The 15834-nt window shown below is 37.9% G+C and overlaps 1 protein-coding gene across 3 annotated transcripts in view; it reads left to right on the top strand.

Moving 5' to 3' along the window:
- Nucleotides 1-15834, top strand: part of IL1RAP (interleukin 1 receptor accessory protein) — a 136760-nt gene that overhangs the window by 32291 nt on the left and 88635 nt on the right. The gene's annotated exons all lie outside the window — the stretch shown is intronic.

Genomic DNA, 15834 nt, shown 5'->3' with positions numbered 1-15834 from the left:
TCAATGGCATGAAGCAGCATGGGATTTCCTTTCGGACATGATAAATGCTGAGATTGTTTGCTCAGCAGAAGATAGTCATTCAGCCCCCAGCAGAAAATAGTGTTTCTGTCCCCATGTCGCTGATACAAACATCTAGAATAATGGCAGCAAAACCAGAGAGGGAGCACATAGTAGAAAGATCATGAGATTTGGGGTCAAGTTATCCGAGTTTGAACACCATTAATGCTGGACCTTTGGGGAAATCACTACTTTTTCTGTAAAATGGGATTGATATTAAATGTCAAACTCCTGGCAGTCTTAAGAGGCTTAAATGAATATACATATGAATATATAAGCTTTGTGAGTGACACAATGTTTTAAAAATATTGTGTTTCATGTGCTAATGAGAACGCCTTCCATTCTTGAACTGGCGGTGTTGACATAATTGAACGTGCGTTTAAGGGCTCCATCGCTTGGGTAATATCCTATTAACTCCTATAGTCACTAGTACTGCTACCTAGAGTAGAAAGTGGTAACCATGCATTGATATGATTAGCAGCTGCATTGGGTATATGCCCGTGAAATGATGTGCAGGACAAAGTTTCTGTTTCTAATAGTTGTTCTTAGTCTGTGGTTTCAGGGACTTCATAACTGCAAGATAATATTCATCTAATTGGAATTTTTCAGCAAGTTTTCCTTCCTGTTCTATGCCCAGTGGTCAAAAGTAAGGCTTGTTTTACTTTAATTTTGCACTAAATGCCTTTCTTCCTATGCATGGCTGCATTTCAGCGTGTTACCTGTCTCCAGAGTCCAGCTGTATTGCCATCTGATTCAAGGAGCCTCTCATCCCGCCCAATCCCTCTTGCCTCCCCCCCCCACCAATTAAAATGCAGATAATTCCTTCTTTACAGCATGTTCCTTGGACTCATTTGTATACTTATGATGGTGTAAGCAAACATAGCTGAACTGCTTTGTGTAGTTAAAGAAATAATAATAGTAAATATGCATTAAGGCATTTTGTATATGTTCACTTATAAGATTCTGTCAACAAACATATGAAGTAGGGACTGTTATACTCCCCCATTGTACAGTTGAGGAACCTAAGCACACACAGATTAAGTAATCTGTACCAATATTCTACAGGTACTAAGTGAAAGAACCAGGTATTGGAACATTTAACTAAAAGAACAGATTTAGCTACAGGGTTGTAATTAACAATATGCATGTTAGGAGATCCCTAGTAGGTTGTGAGTTCCTGGATGTTCAAATCTGTTTCATCTTTTAGCATTTAATGTCGCATAGTAGATCCTCAGTTATCATTTATTAGCTTTGCATTGGAAATCACAAAATCCCCGCTTGTACTTTGTCTAACCCACCCTCCCCCCCACACACACACACAAACACACACACACACACATACACACACACACATTATCTTTCTCTCTCTCTCTCTCTCTCTCTCTCTCTCTCTATATATATATATATATATATATATATATATATATATATATGGTTATGTGTGTGTGTGTGTGTATACACATATATTAGTATATGTTCTGTCCTCCTGCTCAATTTTCTTGTCAGAGCATTTTAAAACCTCATATTAAGCGCTGCTTGAGCACCTCTCTGTGAGGGCACTGTTTTTTTCTAAATATCATATTTGTTGGAAATAGGGTCACTTGAGTTTTTAGTGGTTTATGGATCAGCAGATAATGGCACTATAAAATTCCAGCCCATTGTCATTCTGATGAAAGGGGGATTGCATGCTCTTACTTTATTTGCAATAAAGTCACCAAATGTCAAATGCATATGTAAAGAACTGTGGCCAGAGCCCCTCACCCCTTCCCTCCATCCAGAGTGATCTGGTAGACTGAGGTCACATCCCAGACTATGGGACTGGTGGGTACACATTGCCATCTGTCAGGATAATACTGGTGTCCAAAAAGCCGTGAAAGAAGCCATAGAATTTTTTCAACCGGGACACAGATGCCCACAGACTCACACAGTGTTAGTTCATAAGGGGACGTTCTTTAACACTTTAGATACAGAGAGATGATACTTTCTTTAAGGCTCTCTACTTTTGGCTTATGTGGGTTCCCAGAAAGACTTGGAATATTATCTCTGCATTTCAGGGACAAGACTGGGGGTAGGAATGGAGAGGATGCCTAATGGATTGTTCTCTCTAACAGGCAGAATGCTTGAAAGCAGAGGCTGGCCTAAAGGCCCCGTGTTTTCTCATCATTAGCAGTGTCAGTTTGGTACGTGGTAAGTCTTCTGTGAAAGTTCTTTTTTAACTTGTGGCTTGAACTCTTCTTAATAAAGCTAGTTGTGGAAACTAAGCCACCTGTGGTGCATAAGCAGAGTCATACCACTAATTAATGCGAGAGTCAGGACTAGGACCCAGGACCCAGCCCTCTTGTTTCTCTGCATAATTTACAGTGAGGAGCGCTTAGGCACTATGGGATCTGTTTGAGTAGCTGAAGCTCCTGACGCTTCCAGGTCCCTGAAGACAAGTGCAGGTGAAGCTCTAGTCTGATGGATGATAGCAAGCCAGTCATTTTTTCCTGCCAGAAGCAAAGATGACACAGGGAAGTGATCTTGTGAAAGGACAATTGATTCTGTTGTGAGACCAAGATGGCAGAGACCCATTCAAGTCTAATTTCTGAAGGTGGGTTCAGTATTTAAGCAGTGGATTTTGAGGAGAGCCACAGGGCTCACAGTGACGTGTGTCTAGACCCACTCTTGGAAGAGAGGGCATCCTTTGGATGGCTTTTAGCCCTGCTGAACAATCTAGTTTGCACATGAAGATGTGTGTAAAATAAAGCATTAACATCTCATATTTGCATCACACTTCACTGTTATGAAGCTTTTCCATGAATAGTGTCTAATTTGATCCTTACAGCAGCCTATTTTTTGCAATATTTGCAATATTTTTTGCAATATTTGCAATCCTATCTTACTGATGAGGATACTGGGATCCACAGTAAATTATCTAAGGGGCACACAATTAAAGAGTGACCAACAGCAAACTAGAACAGAGATTGACTGTGTCCTTGGGATAGGTTCTTTCTACTTCTCAGCAGTTGCCATATGCATATATGTGTTTATTGTGTAATAGTGTTGGACTGTGGACATAAGCTTGGAGTCCTGGTCCAAAATGGGAGACGAACAGGGAAAAAAAAACCTAAATAGTACAGATCAGGATAGACAGTTCTTAGGGTTCTAAGAGAAGTACAGATACCTGCTTAGAGTTTTTAGAAAAGGTATCATTTACTTTTAGCCAGCGACAAGATAAGAGAGAATCAGGAAAGTCTGCAGAATGGGGATAAAGTTGTGGGGAACTGTCGATTTACTTCCTTTCCCTGGTAGCCAGTTTAGTCCCAAGTTGGGTGACTTTGAGAAGCATCTGTATCTTATAAATTGAGGATTGATCTGGGAATTAGGGTTCGGGCTCTCCCTTCCCCAGTTAAATTTTTTACTATCTGTAGCAGGATTTCCAATGGAACTCTAAGATGTATAATGCATAAAAAAGGGGTTCATGGTCAAACAGCTTTGGTTAATGCTGTGCTGAAACAAGTCAACCAGGATATTTACTTGGCAGATGACCAGAGTCTTTAAAATGCTAATGTGTATACTGAATCTCCACGAAAGAACTTTGGGACGTGTCACTCTTCAAAATCATTTGGCCACATGGTCCTTTGGCAGAATGCACATTATGGGATATGACAGTTTGATAGTTTCCATCATGTACTTTGGTGTGATTATACAGTATGACCATATACTTGTTCTCGCCTCTACTTTTTTCTTGTGTGTGTGTGTGTAAGTCTGACTTGACTCCCAAACTGTTAGATCCATGATCATAAGAACTGTATGTTTATTTCTCTATACCTCACAGTTTCTATTAAAGTATATGAAATAGGGGTTCAATAAATCTTGATTTGAACAAAATTTGATTCTGTAGATGCAGAAGCGAGAGCGTACAGTCTTTATGGAGAAATCAATGGAAACTTGGCCACAGCTTTGTTACCTGTGGCCTCTCTAACAGTTTGTACGTGATGTCTTTCTCTTGTGAGCCTCAAAGGCAGCATCCTGATATTCAGACCATCCCTTTGAATTAGAGGTTATTAGTGGCAGTGTTCTTATATGACATTTAAAGGGAGAAAACCTCGGATGGCTAAGAAGCTTTTCTATGCTGGAAAAAGTAATTAATTTCCTAACCTGGAGGTTACTGGATCTGAGCCTATAAGGTGACATGACTGTTTTGTGTCTGTGATAGCTGTAATGTCACCTACTTCCCTACTTGAACTCCAGATGGCATCATATTTCCCCAGGGAGCTGTTCCCTCCTCTCTCCTCTCACACGCTGTGAAATGCCTTTGGTTTAGCACTGTGCTTCAAGACTGTAAGCTCCAGGAGGACAGGGGCATTTTCCTTCCCTCCTCCACCCTCAGAGTGTGTCCAGAGTTTGATAAATATTTGTTGAGTGACTTAGAAGGAATCTTAGGTACATTCTCATAAATATTCTTCCCCACTGCAGCCATAAAACTCCCTGAAATGATTCCCTGTCATATTCGGTGTTGGATGTTAAGCTGCTTTCTTGATTTAAAAGGTTATAGTGTTACCCTGTAGTTTTCTCTAACCTCTCCGTGTTGTTTAAACCACTCTAACTTCAATCAAGTGAAAGTTTTTCCGTAATATTTTGAAGAAGCATAACATATTAACAGTAAAATACATAAATACTAAGTGTACAGATTGATGAATTGTTACAAATGCATCATTATGAAACCATCACCCAACTAAAAGATAGAATATTACCAGATCTTAGAAGATGTATTCTTGCCTGTCTCCATCAATACTGACAAAGGTAATCCAGGTTCTGATGTGAAGTAAGTAATTTATGCTGTTCCTTTTTGAGGAAGTATTCTCCACTGCTTCAGATTCTTTCAAATTTAAACAAGCAAAATAAAAATTTCAGTTTATTTCATATAAACCCAGCAGCATAACACATTATATTAAATCTCTGTCCACATGTCACATCATTTGGTCCTCTGTAACCACCTCGTGAGATAGTCATGGCAGAGGGTTTTACTTACATTTAAAAAAAAAAAATGAGGTATTGAAAGACTAGAGAAGGAAAACGCCCTGGACCATAATCTCCCCAAGTTCAACTTGATTGTAGAGGGTATCATAAGAATCTTAGCTTTTCCATAAGGTACAGAGGCTGGATTTACAACTATTGTCAATCAGAGGACCGTCTTCTCTGAAATATTTAGGGAATAGAGCACTACACTTGGACCTGGTACAGCAAGTTTTGCCCAATGGTCAACTTGAACTAAGTCACTTGGGCTCTTCTTCTTTTAACTAATATTAATGATAACTCCCATTGGTCAACTGCTCCACATTTTCTCAAGTTTTTCACGTTTGTTATCTACTTAAATAAGAGATAATGATAATAAGTATTTGCTGAAAGCTTCCTATGTGCCTGGACAGTGCTAACTCCTCTACAGGAATTATCAACTACACTCCTCCCAACAGACTGATGAGGTACGTATTGTCACCCCCGCCATGCAAAACTCCTGCCTCAGTCTCCCTGTGTACGTGGTTAATACTTAATCATCAAATTGTCCACCCACTAGGAAATGGAACACTCTTTTCATTCTTATTAAGAAGTGTCCATGAACATCTAGCATGTCAGTCTTAACTTAGTCATCAAGATAGTGATCAGCTTATGACTCTTAAGTGGTTGTTCTGAATCTTTATCTCCTCCTCTCTCAGGCTATTCAAGGTCAAACAATCAAACTTAGAACTCCAAGTGTAGTGCGCTTCTTAAGGTTTCTTTCACCTTCATCTCACTGAAAACCTAGTTCTAGTTCTCTCTCATGAAGGATGAGACTTGATGATATTTCTTCCCTCACCCCACAGAGCATGTTGCTGTTCAAAATATTAAAGAACAAAAGGAAATCAATCTGTTCACATTCTATTCCAAGCTTCTAAAGATGGCAGGTGGTATATTATATATGTCCTCTCAGAGTTCCCAACACTCTGAAGCTCTTTAGTAACAAAAGGGAAGGTAATATCTAAGAGGAGTGTGCCAATGTTTTCTGGAGTGAACTTTGACTCTGCTGTTATATCAAGGTTAGCAACACTGGCTTATGCTGAAAGTGGGGATGTTTCATTGATCTTTCTATGTATTTCTACTGCTGGGCTTTTCTGGAACATTCAGTACTTAACAACAGGACAGTGTTATTTTCAAAGTAAATGTTGAAAATAGAAACCATATTTAGGTTAAAACAGCTTTCATTTATTTAACCTGTCTACAAGGGTTCACAAATCATTTGCAGAACTGTTAAAAAGGAAGACTCATGCTACTTAAAAAAATAAATTTTTAATTAACATACAATAAAATTGACTTTTTTAAAAGTACAATTCTATGAATTGTATAGACTCATTTAATCACTGACCCAGTCAGGACACAGACTCTTCCATCATCCCAAAGACACTACTGTGCTATCCCTTTATAGTTAACACCTGCCCACTACTTCTAGCCCCTGATCTGTTCTCTGTCACCCTAGTTTTGTCTTTTCAGGTATGTCATTTAGATGGAACTGGACAGTTGGTAACCTATTGAGACTGCCTTTTTTCTCTTAACATAATACCTTTGACATTCATCCAAGTTGTTGTTATGGACAGCTCGTTGCTTTGTCTTGCTGTAGAGTAGGCTATTTTTTCCAGTATACCAGTTTGTTTATCCATTTGCCTGTTGAAGGGCATTTGAGTTGTGTCCAGTTTTTGACAATTAATAACAGAGCTGCCGTAAACACTCATGTACAGGTTTTTGTGTCAACATAAGTTTCCAGTTCTCTTGGGTAAATACCCAGGAGTGGGGATGCTGCATCCTATGGCAAGTGTATGCTTGACTTTCTAAGAAGTGGCCATGTGATTTTCCAGAGAGGCAGTGCCATTGTGTAGTCACCGCAGTAGGACGGTTTCAGTTGCTCTGTATTCTGTTTAGCACTCAGCATTGCCAGTATTTCTTACTTTAGTGATTCTGAAAGGTATGTAGCGGTATCTAATTTTGTGCTTTTAATTTTCATTTCCCTTATGGCTGATGATGTTGAACATCCTTTCCTGTGTTAATTTACCTCCTGAATATCCTTTTCAGTAAATGTCTCTTTAAGACTTTTGACATTTAAAACTGGGTTGTTTAGATGTATAAAGAAAACGTGTATACACACAACCCCATGCACAGAAGGAAATTTTACCGTTCACAACATGGATGGACCTAGAGGATATTATGCTAAGCATTTAAGTCAGACAAAAAAAGGCAGATACCAAATGACTTCACTTATATGTGGAATCTTAAAAAAACAACAGACAAATAAAGAACAGAAATAGACTTATAAATACAGAGAACAAATGTGATTACATGTGGTTACGATAGGTGATGGGCAATGGGTAAAACAGGTGAAGGTGGTTAAGAGGCACAGACTTCAAGTTGTAAAATTAGTAAGTCATAGGGATGAAAAGTACAGTATATGTATAGTCAATATTGTAATAACTTTGTATGGTGACAGATGGTAACTGTACCATGGTGAACATTTTGTAATGTATGTAATTGTCAAATCACCATGTTGTATCCCTGAAACTAATATTATATTTTGTCAACTGTACTTCAATTTTTAAAAAAGTTGGGATGCTTATACTGTGATTCCTACAACTTTATTCTTCGTTTTCAAAATGTTTGTCAAAATTCAAGGCATTTCTCTTTCCATATACGTTTTAAAATCAGCTTGTCCATATCTATAAACAAATCTTGCTAAGATTTTTTATTGGAATTTTATTAAATATGTCGATTAATGTGGGGGGAGAATTGACATCTTTCTATGCGGAGGCTTTCAATCCATAAATATGGTATGTCTCTTGCATTATTTTCTATTGCCACTAAAAAATTACCAGAAATGTGGTGGCTTAAAACAACATCCATGTATTACATCACAGTTTCTGTGAGTCAGTTCAGGTACAATATTCTCTGCCTAGTGTCTTACGTGGCTAAAGTTAAAGTGTCAGCAAGGTTATGTTCCTTTCTGGAGGCTCTGGGGAAGAGTATGGTTGCAAAGCTGGGCAGATTTTTTGAAAGTTTTTATTTAAATTCCAGTGAGTTAACCTAAAATGTAATATTAGTTTCAGGTGTGCACTGTAGTGATTCAACAGTTCCATACATTAGCCAGTGCTCATCACAACCAGTGCACTCCATAATACCCATTATCTTTATAACTCATACCTCCATCTCCCTTCTAGTAGCCATCACTTTGTTCTCTACAGTGAAGAGTCTATTTTTTTGCAGCGCTCCCTCTCACTTCCCCCCCTTTGCTCATTTTTTTTTGCTCCTAAATTCCACATATGAATGAAAACATATGGTATTTGTCTTTCTCTGACTGACTTACTTCACTTAGCATAATACTCTCTAGCTCCATCCATGTTGCTGCAAATGGCAAGATTTCATTCTTTTTTTATGGCTGAATAATATTCCATTGTGTATATATATATATATATATATATATATATATATACACACCACATCATTTTTATCCACTTATCTATTGATAGGCACTTGGGCTGCTTCCATAATTTGGCTGTTGTAAATAATGCTGCTGTGGACATCGGGGTGTATGTATCTCTTTGAATTAATATTTTGTATTCTTTGGGTAAATACCTAGTAGTATGATTGCTCGATTGTAGGATAGTTCTATTTTTAACTTTTTGAGGAACCTCTATGCTGTTTTCCAAGTGGCTGCATCAGTTTGCATTCCTACTGAGTGTAAGAGAGTTCCTCTTTCACCACATCTTCAAGTTGTTGGTAGAATTTTATTTCCCACGTTGAAGGCCCTAGTTACCTGTTCTCTCGCTGGCTGTCAGGCTATCAGCTGAAAAGCTCTCACAGCTCTAGAAGGTCACCTGTGACCAAACAGAAGGTACTTGACAGGTTACTACATTTATCTTTAACACCAAAGTCCTCTCAAGTTCTTTTCTCACTTCACATTTCCATGATTTGTCTGTCTGCTACATCTCTCTGACTTTAACCAGAGAAAGTTCTTTGCTTAAGGGCTGATGTTAATGATTAGATTGAGTCCATGTGGATCATCTAGTATAATCTCCATATTTTGAAGTCCATAACATTAATTATGTTTGCAGAGTTCTTTTGGCTAAGTAGGGCAACAAAACAGATTCCAGGGATTTAGGGCATGAGGCCATTTTGCCAACCATGTATTTCTATTTATTTAGGTCATCTTTGATTTCTTTTATCAATATTTTATATATTTCAGCATACAGACCTTTTTACATATTGGTTAGACTTTTTGCTCAGCATTTTTTTTAGTTATTATAACAAGTCTTTTTATTTATTTTTAAATTCTTTTAATTTTTTTTTAAATTTTATATTTGAGAGAGAGAGAGAGAACACAAGCAGGGGAGGGGCAGAGAAACAGAGACAGAATCTGAAGTAGGCTCCAGGCTCCTGGAGAAAGCCTGATGTGGGGCTCGAAGTCAGGAGCAGTGATATCATGACCTGAGCCAAGTCAGATGCTTAACTGACTGAGCCACCCAGGCGCCCCTTATTATAAGGAGTCTTTTAAAAAGTTTTGTTTTCTAGGCACCTGGGTGGCTCAGTCAGTTAAGCGTCCTCTGACTCTTGGTTTCTGCTTTGGTCATGATCTCACGGTTTGGGTTTGTGAGTCCAAGCCCTGCATCGGGCTCCACACTGTGAGTAGGGGTCTGCTGGGTATTCTGTCTCTCTCCCTCTCTTCCTGCCCCATCCCTGCACACACACTTGTGCTCTCTCTCTTTCAAACTAAATAAATAAACTTAAAAAAGTTTTGTTTACCGTTGTTATTGCTAGTATATATAATTTTTTCATGTTAATTACGTATGCTGTGACTTCTTTTTTTGTAATAAATTCTTTAGGGTTTTCTATGTTGAAAATTACATCATCTGTGACTAGCCTTACTGTACTAGTTAAGACTTCCAGGATGATGGTGAATAGTACTAATAATGAATATCCTTGTCCTGCTGCTGATCTGAGTGGAAAAGTATTTGGTTTTCAACATTAGATGTTATGTTAGCTGTAGGTTTTTTATAGATGCTCTTTATTGGTTTGAGAAGGTTCCCTTCTATTCTTAGTTTGCTAAGGACTTTTATCATGAATGGATACTGAATTTTGTCAAATGTTCTTCTTGCGTCAATTAAGATAATCATGCGGTATTCTTATTTAGACTTTTAAAATACTGAAACCAGTGTTGCATTCCTGGGTTGAACTCTGCTTGGTTGTGGGATATCTGTAGATTTGTTTACTTATATCATCTGTGGCAGAATTTCGAATCAGAGTAATGTTGTGTCATAAAATGAACTGGTAATTGTTTTGTCTTTTATTTTCTGGAAGAGATTATCTAGAAGAGATGCTATTTATTCTTCAAATGTTTGGTCAGATTCACCAGTGAAATCATCTGGAGCTTGGAAATTTCTTTTTTGTAAGGTTTCTAATAGCAAATTTAATTTAAAAAAATAATGATAAGACCAATAACATTGTACATTTCATTTTGGATGAGCTTTGGTAGTTTGTGGGCTTTGAAATATTGGTCCATTTCATCAAAATTGTGTAATATGTGACTAGAATATTTAGTATTCCCTTAATTACCAATTTTCCCTTTATTACCATTTTAATGCCCATGATCATTAGTGATGTAGCCTCTTTTATTTCTGACATTAGTGATATGTGTCTTTTTTTTTTCCATTGGTTTACCTGGTTAGAGGTTTACCAACATTTTTATTATTGTTGTTCTTTTCAAAAAAACAACTTTTGGGTTCATTTTTTTTTCTCTTTAAAATTTTTTCATCTCTACTTTTCATCATTTCCTTCATTTTGCTTGCTTGTTGTATTTTTCTCCTCTTATTCTAGGTCCTTAAGGTAGATGATTAGCTTATTGACTTCAAATTTTTCTTCTTTTCTAATATAAACCTTTTAATACTATAAATTATTTCTAAATGCTGCATTAGCTACATCCCACTCGTTTTGATATGTTGTATTTTCATTTTTGTTCAGTTTAAGAATTTTCTAATAGTCTTCTTTTTGACCCATGAATTATTTAGACACACGATTGACCCTTGAATAACATGGTTTTGAATTGTGCAGATCCACTTATACACAGATTTTTTTTTCAATAAATGTACTACATTTCTGTCAATGTATTTTCTGTTTCTTATGATTTTCTTAATAACATTTTCTTTTCTTTGGCTTATTCTATTGTAAGAATATTGTATATAACATATACAGCATACAAAATATGTGTTAACCAACTCTTTGTATTAATGGTAAGTCTTCCTGTCAACAGTAGGTTGTTAGTAGTTAAGTTTTTGAGGAACCAAAAGTTATGCATGGATTTTTGACTGTGTGGATGGTCAACACCCCAACCCTTTCTTGTTCAAGGCTCAGCTGTATATACCTTAATTTCTAAGTGTTCGAATATTATCCTGTCATTTTCTTTTATTGGTTTCTAGTTTAATTCTATAGTTAGAGCATATATGCTCAATTCTTTTAAATTTGTTAAGGTTTAATTTATAGTTCATAATATAGCTGATCTTGGTAAATTTCCTATGTGTACTTGAAAAGAATGTGCTTTATTTACTTTTTGGAGTCTTCATATAATTGTTTTATGCATTCTTCCCAGGTTTATAGCTGCATTCGTTAAGAGAAACAAAGTGGGTTTTGCTTACTTCGTTTTACTCATCATTAGAGTTTTCCATGTCACTTTGTTGGTAATTTTATTTACTGGTAAATATTCTTTTCTGAAGTATTCTGCACAAGGGTCCCTTTATGGTTCAAAAACTGTGAACTAGATAAAAGATGGATGGTGAAAATAACTTTCATTTCTTAATAAATGCCATCACTCCCTTTCTGTAAGATGGGATAATTAATAACTTGTCCCATGTCCTTTAAAGGCTTGTTTGTCATGTCTTAGGTGAGCATACATGCAAAATCTGCTCAAATTTTATTAGTAAGTTAGAGAAGTAAGTTAGGTACAGTTACTGAGTTTATCAGTAAGTTATGATCTGGATGGGATCAGGACTTAAGGAAGTGATTTGGCTGCAGGGTTGACCCGGCATGGAGATGACCATCTAGGGTTTGTAGCTTGGTGTTTATGGCCAAGTTTTCAGTGCACAGATCATAGCAAAGGACATCTGTCAACCAGGAATGAAGCAGCTCATGGCAACTCTGTGGTTATGGGAGGTATATCTAGCTTGGAGCAAGACCTTATGGGGGACAGAATTCAGGCTTCTGGAAAAGAGTGCTGACAAGCCCCAGGTGGAAGGTCCATGTTCCAACTAGGTAGATGGGCTTCAAAGAGTGGCTAGGATCTGGGTATGGGCTAAATACGGAATCAGGAAACTGAGTGAGAAATCCAGTCCTGTGGCCTGGTGAAATGTTACAGTGCAGGAAGAAGGCGAAGTGATTCAGGGATAATACCAGCCTTGGGGTAGGAGACCTAGTTTCAGCCTGTCACCTGCTGGCCCTGTGAGAGAATCATTGGTCAGAGCTGACTCAGAGGTAAGGAGATCCTGAAGCTTAGTAAGCCTAGAGAATGCAGGCAATGGAATGATTCATATGCAGGGGTAGATGTTAAAGTGCTGACCACATGTTAACAATCATCATTAATATTATTGCTGATTACATAAAAATAAGTAACTTTTGAAACTTTTTGTCAGGTGGTATTGGCATCTGAGTTGATATACCAGGGAACAGTGGAATTAAATAGGAGCGAAGTACCAATACCTAAGAGGGGACGTATGAAAATGATTAGACGGTAGGTAAAATGGATAGTGCAGGAAAGGCTGACTGGGAATTTATTTTTGTTGGTTGCAATCATCTGAAGCAAGGGCAGAGTCTGTTAAATGCCATGGCAGTAATCTAAAGCTGGGTTGTAATTCAGACCATGAGAAACTGTGTGTTATTAGGCAGGTTCCTTTGCTTTCTGACAGCTTTTCCATCTCTGAAAATATCCAGCACCCTCTCTCCCCAAGACACAAGAACCAAAAATGTATTACTAGTCACAATAATAAAATTCTGAGGGAGAACGGAAGACGATGTTAAATGAACCAGCCAACCTCCTCCCGCTAACCTTGGTACCTTTAGTCTGTCAAACCAGCCTGCACAATCACATTTTCTTTTCAATCTGCTTTATTCTAATTCATCACAGGACAGGACTGACCCTGGATTTGTGTTTGCACACAGGTTATCTTTAGATTGGCTTTACCTTGATGACCTGACTCCTTGCTGCCTCTGAAATAATCCAGTTACTCAAGGGAATATCAATTAAGGCCCTCAGTCACACTAATTAGAATGTCTTCTAAGTGTTGCCCCAGGAATTCAGCAGCTTATAAACAGGCGAATTGGGACAATCCAGAGGTGTGGGCTTTTGGTTTTGTTTTGTTTTGTTTTGTTTTGTTTTGTTTTGTTTTGTTTTTTATATATAGCCAAAAGCAATTTGAGAGGGAGAGTGCTTTAGCACAGGGAGTATTGAGGCTGAAGTTACTGTGCCCTGAATCTGCAATGAAATATCTGGTTGTTCTCCACTGACAATGATTAATGCAGAATTATTAAATACTTTTATTAATGACTTGGATGAGGACATAGGCATGCTGATCAAGTTCATAGATGACACAAAGCTAGGAGTTAAACAATTACTGTGATGACAGGCTCAGGAGACAAAATGATTTCAAGACAGAATTTAAAGGAAAAAAAAAAGAGAGGTTAGAGTGGGAGAGAGCCAAAGCATAAGAGACTCTTAAAAACTGAGAACAAACTGAGGGCTGATGGGGGGTGGGAGGGAGGGGAGAGTGGGCGATGGATATTGAAGAGGGCATCTTTTGGGATGAGCACTGGGTGTTGTATGGAAACCAGTTTGACAATAAATTTCATATATTTAATAAATAAATAAATAAATAAATAAATAAATAAATAAATAAAAAGACAGAATTTAGTGGCAATACATCCATACATTCTGGCAAGAATGATCTCCAGAAGGCACAATTTGATGATCAAGTCAGTCTTCTAATCAGAAACCTTCATTGATTCCCTATTTTCTGTTTAAACTAAATCCTGAGTCCTTTGCTTGCTATTCAAGGCCTTGCTGGAATCTGATACTAACACTCCCCGCCTTCCAACAACTCTTTATCGTTCTTTTACTAATACCCTGTGCTTGAGCCAAACTGAATTATTTACAGACTATTTCCTTTTTATGTTCCATGCTTTTCCTATCTGTGAACATTATTCTCCACTGAGTTTCTTTTCCCCATTTTCCTTCTGCTTCAATTCAGTTCTTGCTCAGTTCAAAAGCTACTTCTTGTATTTAGTCTTCTTTGATTGCTTTGGCTGAAGTAATCTCTTTCTTTGGCTAATCTTCCATAACACTTATCTGTTCCTCTCTATGCTTATCAGTGTTTACTTTGTACTGTCATTATTTTTGTGCACATTTTAAGTCTTTGCTAGACCTGCTTAGTGCTCGAACTTGTCTGATAAATCTTTGTATACCTTATAGTGCCTCTGCATGTGTCTTGTTCATAGCTGTGACGTTGTAATGATTTATGTCCTCTACTGGGAAGAAATGCCTTTAGAGGAGGTCCCTGTATTTGTATCACAGAGACTTGTAAACAGAAAGTGCTCAGCACATGTTTTATTGAATAAATTAATGACAGAAGAGTGCCCTAAGTTAACGATATAAGAATTGGAAGGGAATGGTGGTGGTAAGAAAGAAACATTTAATCTCTGGGATAAAAAGGTTGTTTAGGATATAATAAACTCACTTGTGGTTTTTGAACAGTCATGCTAAAGGAGAGAGTACAATATGAACTGGAGATTTGTGGTGATCAGTGATCAAGAGAAGTGACAGGTGTCGGAAACTTGCTTTGTCCTTTAAAGTGAGCAGGTACTCTGGACTGCTCAGGCAGTACCAGTTTATACCTTTGTTTTGGTGCCACACTCTTACAGGTGTCTCATTTAAATTTTCTTTTTTTAATGTTTATTCATTTTTGAGAGACAGAGTCAGAGCGTGAGCTGGGGAGGGACAGAGAGAAAGAGGGAGACACAGAATCTGAAGCAGGCTCCAAGCTCTGAGCTGTCAGCACAGAGCCTGATGCAGGACTCCAACTCACAAACCATGAGATCATGACCTGAGCCGAAGTTGGATGCTTAACTAACGGAGCCACCCAGGTGCCCCCACACGTGTCTCATTAAAAGTGCTGTTGTGTGGCCACCCTATCAAATACCTCTTACACCTTTTTTTAGATTATTGGGTCCCTATGGTTGTGAACCTTGTGTCATGGGCTATTATTGGCTGGATGTGGCATAAATCCCATCTCTGTCACTTACTAAAAATGAGATCTGGACAAGTTATCAAGACCTCTGTAAGCACCCATAGGTGACTGCTGTGTTCAAAACAGCGACAGCCTTGAATATGGAATTTTTCAGAAATATCCAGGTATCAGTAGTTATATCCCTACCAAGGATTTATCAGGGGGAAGGTATGTCTAAGGTAGTAAGGAAATGAGTTTCACAGGATTGTTAAATCTCTAGGCCTTCTGTATTAGAGATCATGCAACCAAATGTAAGGGCATAGTTCTTGCTAGTTTGCTGGTTCAGCTGGTTATCAATAGAAAGGCTAACCGTCACAGAAACCCGACTTGACCCTCATCATTTGTCTCTTCCAAGGAGAAGAGGAGAGCAGGCACAGCAGGACATGAGGTTTATATATTTCCCCCTGCTATAAAGTCAGAGTGTAGTGGACTATAAACCGAGTTTGAACCCAGG

This window comes from Panthera pardus, unplaced genomic scaffold (genome assembly GCF_024362965.1).
Source record: "Panthera pardus isolate Hobbes unplaced genomic scaffold, ASM2436296v1 HiC_scaffold_16, whole genome shotgun sequence".
Lineage (NCBI taxonomy): Eukaryota > Metazoa > Chordata > Mammalia > Carnivora > Felidae > Panthera > Panthera pardus.
This window is presented reverse-complemented; position numbering and strand designations above follow the sequence as displayed.